An 11398-nucleotide genomic window follows, 5' to 3' on the forward strand; every position below is an offset into this window, starting at 1 on the left:
ATTTATAATCATCACATTGTGATAAAAATGACATGTATATTGAATTTCTCACCATAAAGGATAAACTACATGTTTAAGTATCTTAACTATCACTTTTATTCCATTTTAGTCATTTAATTTTTTTGAATAGTCTCGAGTTAATACAAGATAATATTTATTTATTAACGACACGCACAAATACACTACAATGGTTACTGTTTGAACTCATGATCTCTAAAGAAAACAATACTCTCGTTAACAACTTATACCACTTGACTAATTTATTTTTATAAAACTTTATCTATGTCATTTTACATTGTTTTTCATACGATAACTTCTTATTTGTGTGCAACATTTCAACGTACTTATTAATTTTGTTTTAGTTAAGTTGCATCATTACATGATTTCTTCAATCTATTAAGATTCTCAATTGTAAATAAAGATGAAATTTATTGAGGGATGTTAGTGGTAAAAGAGAATATTGTTATTATTAAAGAATCTAGGTTTAAACAACTACGTCTATAATGTGTGTTGTTAATGATCGAACAAATACTATTTTATAATCACAAAATATATAAAAAAATATTAAAGTTAATCGTTTAATGTGTGATTCGCACTAGAATTGATATGGATAATCACCATGAGGGAAAAGGTAGAATATATATCCAGAGTGACGATTCTATGGAGGATTTTTTTGTCCTCTCGGTTCTCAAGGTTTTACTTTGATTAATCCGAACCAATCCAAGTGCACATTTGGCTTTGGTGAGTGAGTCTCCCAGTCGGAATTTTTTAATACACAAAGGCTCAAACTCAAATTCTACTTAAATGATATAAAACTACTTATCACTTGAACCAACTCCGTTCGTAATTCTAAAGAGGAAATTAAGGGTTCCAATTCTCTCTTCTTTTCTTCATTGTAGATATTTTTGTATGCGAGAGCTGATCTTTGATAGGTCTTGATTCTTTATTATCCTATTTGCTAAGGGCAAGTGGTAGAATGGCGAATCTATTTAGTAAAACTATATGTGAATAAATTGACAAGAGATGAACAATAGTAATACACTGAAATTTGTTTTATTGAATTAGAGTGATTATAAAATAGTATACGTTTAAAAGATTCTCAATTAATTGATAATGAATGTTTAATTATTTCTACAAACGACATTTTTCGAACATAAAACCTCTAAAAATAACAACTATCCATTTAATTATCGAAGTTATTTGACTCGTGTAATATAACGGAACTTAAATAATATTGTAAAAGTGACGAATTAAACATGTATTGGGTGAACATATTTCTTACAGGAACCATGCACCTTCCTTTCACTAATTGGTGGTGCGTGCCATGTTCAGGCACTGGAATCCTTATTTGGAGATCCCCTTTGCCCAAGGTGCTTCGCCACTATTAGATTCTTCGACAGGCTTTTGGTGGATTGTCTCTAGGGTGATGTAGGTCCACATGGTTGTATTTGAGTGAAGAGTGGGGATGGGTATGAGATTCATAGTCGATTATTTCAATTTAATTTTTTTTCAAAGATATGATTTAGAATTCGATCGAGTTCAAATTTAAAATAATTTCTTTTATATTTACATGATCTGAAATAATAACATAATTATTCCTTATAAATATTTAAAGATAGTTATAATAATATTCTTTTATGTATATATAATATTTTGTTATAATGTCAAATTTCACTTTTAATATTTAATAAAATAATTACTTTAGTCACATTTTTTAATCACTTTGACTCATTTGGAGCAAAATGTCCTTTAGTTTTATGAAAACTATTAATTGATAATAATCAATGCTTGTTGTTGATGTGGCAAGTTTTATGTGTCCAAATGCCATATCATCACAAAAGTAAACGTGATGTAACATCCCAAATCAGAGTTAGTGACTAAAAAGTAATTTTTAGAAACTTTGTGCTCAATTTTGAAACAAGTTAAAAGTTTAAGGACTTAAATAGAAAATTTCAGTGTTATATTAAATGGTAATTGTGGAAATTTTGAAGGGTATAATAGTAATTTCATAAGAAATATTTTTATTTCTCCTTTATATAGGAGATGACACTTGGAAAGGGAGGAAAAAAAATAGAAAAGTCTGGAACCTTTGGTTCAATCTTCTTCTTCTTCTTCTCTTCCCGTAAGCTCCATAGCAAAGGTAAGTTTAATATCAACTGGTTAATTCTTGAGTTTTAAGCTTAGTTTTGATTCTTGGGGTGATAAGAAAGACTATTTAGAGATTAAAGCATGTTGAAACTTCAAAATGGATGAGTTATGAAGGATTAAATATGAAGAGTTTTTAAGTGAATTATTAAAATAGAGGGAGTTAGTATATTTTGAAGTTGAATTTGACTTGTCAATGATTGAATTAAGAGATATGAGGTGTTAGAAGTGGATTTAGAACATGTTGAAAAATTGAGTTTAATTTTTAAATCCCAGCGGTGGATAGGATTTTGAGGTTTAAGATGTGATAAATGGGTATTAATTGGTTTAAGTAAGAGTATGTAAGTTAAGGATATGAAATGGGTTGAATTATGGCACAATTGAACTAAGTTGAGTGATTTTCGTGCAAAAAAAAAAATTGGAATACTGGGCTAGTTCATCGGTACACATTCAACCTGTACCGATGCATCAAAGGTAAATTTCCAGAAATTGTTCAGTGTGTATCGATGCACAGGAAGTGCATCGATGCACCCCTTAAAAATGGAAACATCGAATGCAATTAGTGCATCGATGCATGGGTAGTGCATCGATGCACATGTTAAAGGATGCATCGATACACTGTAGAATGTACCGATGCACTTTAAAGGAAAATGGAATAAATCGTTATTTTAGTTTATGAAATGATAGATTAAAGTATATCAAATGGGATACTGATAGTATAAATACATGATTGTGTAGATATCGATCGAGAGCAAGTTCCGTAATGATTGAAAGGTTAGAATTGATCAAGAAGAGAAAGCAAGCCATAGGAGTAATTGATAGCAAGTGAGGCACAGGTGAGTGCATCTTATTGCATAGAATTATATGGAAATTAACTTGCGATAAGTATATTTCCGATAGTATAGTACATGAACTATGTGATTAATATGAAATGTATGTATACTTGATTGTATGAGTGTATATATGCTATGTGAATATATGGTTATGGAATAAAGTATGTAATAATAAAATGTTATTTGAGTTACTTAACAATAAGTCATAAGATTACAGGCATATGTAACATAAGTTATAAGATAAGAAAATATGTGCTTACATGTATTTGTGGATTTATATATACATATGAATAAAATATGATATATGTTTATGTAAAACCATGCAAAGTGATATGAGAAGTAAACTACTTGATTATGTGATCATATGAGAATGAGATAAAGAGTTATGAGATATATGAAAGAGAAAGTATATGTGATACGTGAAAGTGAATCATATGATTATACGTATATGGATGACATGAATTGTATGCATGCATGATTATATGTGTTAACATGTTTTTGTATGTAATGATATAAGAAGTATGTGCTATGTGATGTATATATATATGAACATATGTGAAACTGAACTATGTGATTGCATGAGAAATATATGAGCCATATGACATGATATATGTGAACATGAGAAAACAACGTATAAGATAGGAGTTATGTGATCCTATGAGAATATAAAAAGAAGCTATATGACTACATGTGTATGTGAAAGAAGCTATGAGCTTATATGACATGTGATATGAAAGTGTATATATGAAGTGATATGAATATAATGCGCATGTTATATGATATGAGAGCTAGGGCTATAGTTGGCATGCCAAGAGTCGAGGGTTACCTATGTCTTTCGAGACATATGGATAGTGTTACCTATGTCCTTCGGGACATATGGACAGGATTACCTATGTTCTAAGAAACATATGGACAGTTTACTTAGGTTCTTTGGGACCTATGGACAGTTGCCGAGGTTCTTTATGACCTCTGGATAGGTCCTTCGGGACATTTATACGAGCTGTGGTGACAACATAGTGCACAACCTCAATAGACTAACATATCTATAGTTCTCACATATGTACATGGGTTAACAAAGAGATAACAATAAATATATCTTACATGTAAAGTATATGCTTTTGTGATATGAATTGTATTATATGATATATGAGATGATGTGTATATTGCTTGATTAAATGAATCATATGTGGCTTAAAAGAATGAATATAGGAGTATATGATTATAAGACATAAAAATAAAAATATGGATAGTGGAATAAAGTTAGTGATAGAAATAGTGTGAGATAAGTATATGTGTATATTACATTGTATGTAATGTTATATTGTTTTGGTATGACATCATGAGATGATGTGTTCCTGCATGGTTAAATAATTAGAGTTCCTTTATAAATGTAATGCCTCACTAAGTCATAGACTTAGCGTGTGATTGTTTCACACGTAGGTTACAGAAGCGAGAAGAGAAGCGAAGATGAGCAAGACAAGTCAGCTACTCATTTACGAAGTTCAGATCAGAAAAGAATTTATGAATTATATGTATTTGGTTTTATTTAGTTGGCATGTACTAAAAGAGTTGTATTAAATATGCTCTGATAGGTTATGAAATACAAATCATTTTTATTTTATGTAAAATAACGAATTTTATTTAATGAAAATTAGATTTTCATGATTTTATACAAAAGACAAGTTTTGAAAAGTCAATGTGACACCTCGGACTCGGATCTGGGTCGGATACGGGTTGAGGGTGTTACACGTGACATGTGCCACATCATCATTTATGTACACATGACATGTGCAACATCATTATTTGTGTACATGTGACATGTACCATGTCATCACTTTGACATGTGAGACTTATCACGTTAGTAAAAAAAACATTGATATTAATCAACTATTGTTTTCGATCCAACAAATGATAATTTTACCTCAAAATGAAAATTTAGAGATAATGTTCTCTAAAAAGATATTAAAGTAATTATTCAGTCAAATGTTAGGGGTATTTTTTTGTTAAGACGCTTATTTTTTCAATTAGATATATATTTTATTGAATAAAAAATGTGTACGTGTGTATACAATTAAAGTGTAGATTTTCACCTTAAAAATTTGGCCGAGTTTCGAATCTAGTCGACTCATGTATATCTAATGAAGAGCATATGTCCTTAGGTATAATGATATATTTATTCAAATTTATTATTTTTTTTTCTTTGTTTTATTATTATATATCTTTGGTTTTTTTTAATTTTAATAACTCTACTTTTATGACATGTTTGTCTATGTCTTTTGACACATTTTCGATTATTTGATTGTTGCTTTCATTTATCATTTTTCTCAGGGTTAAATTTAACATCATCACGACTGATCAAGATGACACTTATTTGTTATCATGTTGATCATCCCTGCTTTGGACCCTCCTATTGGATTTGGATACACGATATGTGTTCTTGAATAGTTTTCTCACGTCGTTCGATTCTGATTTGTTATTTGTCGGTGTTCTTTCAATAGCTTGATAGTCTTTTAGGGTTCGTTATTCGATGCAGTTAGATCTGTTCGTATCTACATTTTATTCGAGTTTATTTGGTTAGAGTTTTTAATCTTTTTCTTATATGATCAATGTGTGATCTTAAGTGACTAATTTTTTGTGTTAATGATTATAAGAAAATGTATTTATTATGTGTTTAGTTTACTATTATAATTGTAAATTTTCATTATAATTGTAAATTTTCATTATAATTTGATTTTTTTTTACTTTTCATAAAACTAAGAACTTTTATCTTATAAAAATAAATAATAATAAAATATTATTGGACACATATATGTATTCTTTTAAATTATATGCTTATTTTTCACATTATTCAAAAAAATGTTATAAGTGCACATAAACATCATCAAAAATAATTTTTTATTCTAAACAAATATTATTTTATAATCACCTTAAATTATTAAATTTAACAATTTATTTTTATAAATATATCGTATCTCATTATTTAAAATTATATTTTGTCTCAAAAGATAAAATACAATAAATATTATATTACATTCCATAAAGAAACAATATTTGAATATAAAATATTTTGCATGAATCAAGCAATCTCAGTTGTTAAAAGACTTATTATAATTTTTTGAAGTCTCAACTCTTATATTCAAACATCGTATACCTAGAGAATGAAAATTAATTATTAGAAGGTTAATAGTCTTTAAATAAATGTTATCTTATATTGACATAAATTTTATAAAATATATAAAAATTATTTTTTATTACATAATAGTTAAATCAATGATGTTTACCAAACTATCGCCCGTACCACGAATAATTACTTGTCAGGCACCCTTACTCCTAATATTACCGATCTAGCATGTAACATCCCAAATTACGGGTTAGTGACTAATTTGTAAAATTTTAGAATTTGGGGATAAAAAAGAATAGTTGAATAGTTCAATGATTTATGTGGAGATATTTCCTGAAAGTTATTAGTAATTATCCAAGGAATTAAAGGGCAAAATGGTCATTTGACAAGAAAGATATTTTTCTCCCCTTATATGAATGAATCACGTGGGGGAAGAGTTATCTTCTTCTTCTTCTTCATTTCTTCTTCTTCACCGTGAACCCCCAAAGGAAAAGGTGAGTTTCTTTGTTAACTGATTAATTGTTGATTTTATGGTTAGGTTTTGACCATTAGATGATAATTAAGCTTAAGGAAAGCTTAATTTGTCTTAAAATCAAAAGATTAAGAAGTTATGAATGATTAAAGAAAATGAGTTTTTAAGAGAATTTCTGGAAAATAATTGATAAGTTGAATTTGAAACTAAATTTGACTTGTCATCAACTTAATTAAGAGATATGAAGTGATTGAATTGAATTTAGAGTATATTGAAAATTGGATATGATTATTGATTCCATATTGAGGTTTAAGATGAGATAAATTGATATAAATTAGTGTAAGTATGTATATTTGAGTTAAGAATATGAAAGGGAATGAAACATGAAGAATTGAAGAGTGAATTTTCATGCATGAACAGTGATTTATGGGCAAAAATTTACTGATTATGCAGAGGGTACAAATACCCTATGGGGGGTATCGATACCCCCTAAAGGAAAAATGGAATTTTGGTTCATTAAACTAGCTTAAGTTATTAACATCAAGTTTAAGGTTTAGGCTTCTGATAATACGTGCCTATGTCATATGAATATGTAACATGAGTTGCACGATAATAAGCTAAGTGATACATGTTATATGATGTGATATAGATGTTACACATACATGTGGTATATGACTGAAGAAAAGAAATATGAGATTATAAGAGCAATGATATGAATGCATGAATAAAGGAAGCATAGTGATAGTGCCCATGTTATGTGATATGAGAGCTAGGGGTATAGTTGGCATGCCAAGAGTCGAGGGTTTACCTATGTTCTTCGGGACATATGGATTGTTTACCTATGTTCTTCGGGACATATGGACTGTTTACCTATGTTCTTCGGGACATATGGACAGATTACCTAGATTCTTCAGGATCTATGGACTGGTCATTCGAGACATTTATACGAACGGTGGTGACAACATAATTGTGTACAACCTCAATGTACTCACATACCTTAAGTTATCAAAAGTATATATGGGCTAATACATAGACTTTAAAGAGAGTAAATAAATCAATTGATATGATACGATGTGTGTTCCATGATGTGTATAAAAATGTTTAGTATATGTTTATATGATAAAAAGAATTAGTGACATGTGTACATGGGTTAATAAGAGATAATAACAAATACACTATATGTGATATGCATATTTGGTAATATGAAATATGTTATAGAAATTACACGATGATATGTTTATTCCTTGGTGTAGTGATATATGTGTTATATGTTGAGTATATGGTAAGAAAAAGGGATTAATGATAGTATTTGCAGATGTATGCCCTTTGTTTATATGAAATATTATATGGTTCTATTATATTTTTTATATGTCTCACTAAGTCATCGACTTAGCGTGTGATTGTTTCACACGTAGGTTTGGAAAGCGATAAGAGAAGTAAAGAGGAACAAGACATGTCATTTCTCCTTACCGAAGATCAGATCAGAAATGTAGATCGAATTACATGTATTTTGTTAGAAAGAATTTAGTTGGCATGTAATAAAAAGGATTTGTATTAGATACGCTCTGATCGAGTTTTGGAATGTTTTAAACGTATATTTATGTAAATGATAAAAGTATAATGATGAACGTTTTAAATTTTATAAGTTTTATACATGTTTTGCTGAGGTACTGTAGCAGGGTATCAGTTCCTTTTAGCAGAGTATCGGTTCCCTGTAAGCAATATGGAAAATTTTTAAAATTCGGTACTATTCACGATATTGTTCATTACTGTTCACGGTATTGCTCATTACTGTTTACGGTTCTGTTCATACAATATAGTACTGTTCATAAATACGTTTTGACTTGAATTTTTATACTAAAACATAATTTAATAGAATATTGTGGTATTTTCTTAAAATGAGTTCAAATGTTTTGATATTTTGTAAGAATATCATTTTTAAAAGTTAATGTGACATCTCAGACTCGTATCCGGGTCGGGTACGGGTTGGGGTATTACATAACACCCTTTCTGACACGGTGGTAATATAGAACATATCGTCATCCGTGCCTTCGATGGGTTCTGTTTGAGCTGGCGCCACGTAAGGAAAGACGTGGATCATCATCCGCGCCTTTGTGAGGTTCTATCTGAGATGGTGCCACATAAGGAAAGGCATTGATCATCATCTGCGCCTTCGCGGGGTTTCTGACACGTACGGAAGGTGCAAATCATGATCTGCGCCTTTCATTCAATACCCCAACTGTCCGTCTCCCACATTATGGGAGCACATCTCCCTCCTCCCCTCTTTCTATAAATACCACACCCAAACACAACCTTCAAACCACACTCAAATCTCAAATTCTCTCATTCTTCATAGCATTAATCTTTCTATTAAGAAGGTAAAATATTTTTATTGTATTATAGTTAATCAATAATTTATTATTTTATTCAATATTATTATACTAATTTTTTATTACTTTTTGCAGTTATAAAATGGAAGATGGTTTGCTTCATTTAGATGGAAATCATATCTCGAGGCATTTTGCCGATACGATAATAATTTTAAATTCTGTTGTAATTTTAATTATTTTGAATGTTTTATTTATTTAATTTTTTAGTATTAGTTTATATTTTAATTTGTATAATATTTATTAAATTATGAGAGAGACTATATATTAGATCCATTCATTCATAACCTTAAGTTAGAGATACCTACTTGTGTATGACCATATTTAGTCGAGGCTGGGTTCAGTTACGTAACGAAATATAAAGAGCACTGTAACCTTGAATCCAACCTTATTTCTTCATTGGTTGAGAGGTGGAGACCAGAGATACACACATTCCATCTTCCGTGTGGAGAGTGTACAATTACGCCAGAGGATGTTTCCATACATTTTAGGCTTCCAGTAGATAAGGATATGATTTTTGGGGTGGCTGATGGTGACTGACATTCCTTGTACGAGAAGTATCTCGGAGGTGTCCCGCCTAATTTCAATGGTGGTCGAATACCGTTAAATTGGTTGGATACAAATTTTAAATATTTGAGACGCGACGCCTTCAAGAAACAAGTTAAAATGTATGTACAAGCTCGCATATTACAACTCATAGAAGGGATCATGATGTTCGATAAATTGCGCAACCAAGTTCATTGTATGTGGTTGCGTCACCTCACAGATTTTCATCATGTTGGCACACTCAGTTGGGGCTCGATAGTTTTGACATTTTTGTATAGGGAAATGTGTCAAGTATTGACTACCGAAAAAATGCTATTGACAGATGTGTCATTTTTATCTAGTCTTGGACATGGTATCAAATACCCTTTTATGTCCAGTGGTAAAAAACTCGTTGGTTTTCCCGCTATTATTGAGGTAATTTCAATACTGATTTCATATATAAATAATTTTGTTGAGTATATAATGAAAATTATTTCATTGAATAGGTGGTCAAGGGCAAGAAAAGATCATCGAGAGTTACCGGATGAATTGGAAGAAAATAGGCTACTTATTGATCAGAAGGCTGGTACAGAGTTATGTATTTAAATATTATTATCTACTTTTAATTATCGTTATATAATTAGAATATTATTTTGATAAGAATTATGTATATTTGTTTTAGTTTCAATGGGCTCCTTATTCTACTGAAGTAGTAAAGATTTGTATCCCACATCACTTGAGAGGCATACTAGATGTCTGGATGGTGGTGGTCCATCTGATATGTTATAACATTGTCGAGTGACATCCTACTGATTACGTGCTCCACCAATTTGGTTTGTACATTCTATTCTGGAAGCACCTAAGAATATTGATGATATGCATATCATCGATAGATGGGGCAAAAAAAGAAGTCGATTGGCTTCTGAAACACATTGAGTGGGTAATGTTATGGGATGACCGATGTGGGCACATTCCTCTTTAACAAGCTAGTAGTTGAATGTCTTCCCCTTGAACTTGAAGGCATCTCAACATTGAGGTCAAAAAAGCTCGCATTTGAATACCTCCCCCTGGAACTTGAAGACATCGTGTCAAATGGGTACTGCACAGATTGCTGCGTTGAGGGAAACTCCATATTCAAGTCAAAGAATTTGGCAGATGAATGCCTTTCCCTTGAACTAGAAGCGATGTTGCTATACAGATTATTTGTGGAGCCACCTCAGTACAGATCGTAACAAGCTGTTGATGAATGTCTCCCCATTGAACTTGATGGGATCACACTATGATGTAGATTTCCCATTAACGAGTTAAAATTATTACACATTACTTGAGTTGGGCTGTCAACTTGATCAACTTGTTGAGCCAGCCCATAGTGGAAGCATAATAACATAAAACGAACATCACATACTTCAACAAATATAATATACATCTGTGTATCGGCGTCTTAATGTTGATTATGAGAATCAACCATCATAGCAACATCGTCATTTTTGGAGAGTACGATTGTTGTATAAGTTAATGGAAATTGTAACAGCCCAAGTATCGGGTTAGTGACCAAATTGTAAGAACTTTTAAACTCAGTGGTTGAATTAGAATAAAGTGATAAGTTTGGTGATTTATGGATGAATTTTTGTTGGGTATTATAGCAAATATGGAATTATAACAAGGGTAAAATGGTAAATTACAGGGAATGATATTTAAATGGTTTTGGATTAGATATATGAAGTAAAAGGGAAGAAGAGTTGGTAACTCGTCCTGCTCTCTTCTTCTTCAACGTGGGCTTCATCTTAAAGGTAAGAATCTGAATTGTGTGGAATTACTTTGACTTTTTGGGTTGGTAATGGAAGTTTGGATGTTATATATGTTAAAGGAAAGCTTATATAGCATTAAAACAACAAGATGGGTATTTTAAAGATGG

This window comes from Hibiscus syriacus, unplaced genomic scaffold, assembly GCF_006381635.1.
Source record: "Hibiscus syriacus cultivar Baekdansim isolate YM2019G1 unplaced genomic scaffold, ASM638163v2 tig00110777_pilon, whole genome shotgun sequence".
Classification (NCBI taxonomy): Eukaryota; Viridiplantae; Streptophyta; class Magnoliopsida; order Malvales; family Malvaceae; genus Hibiscus; species Hibiscus syriacus.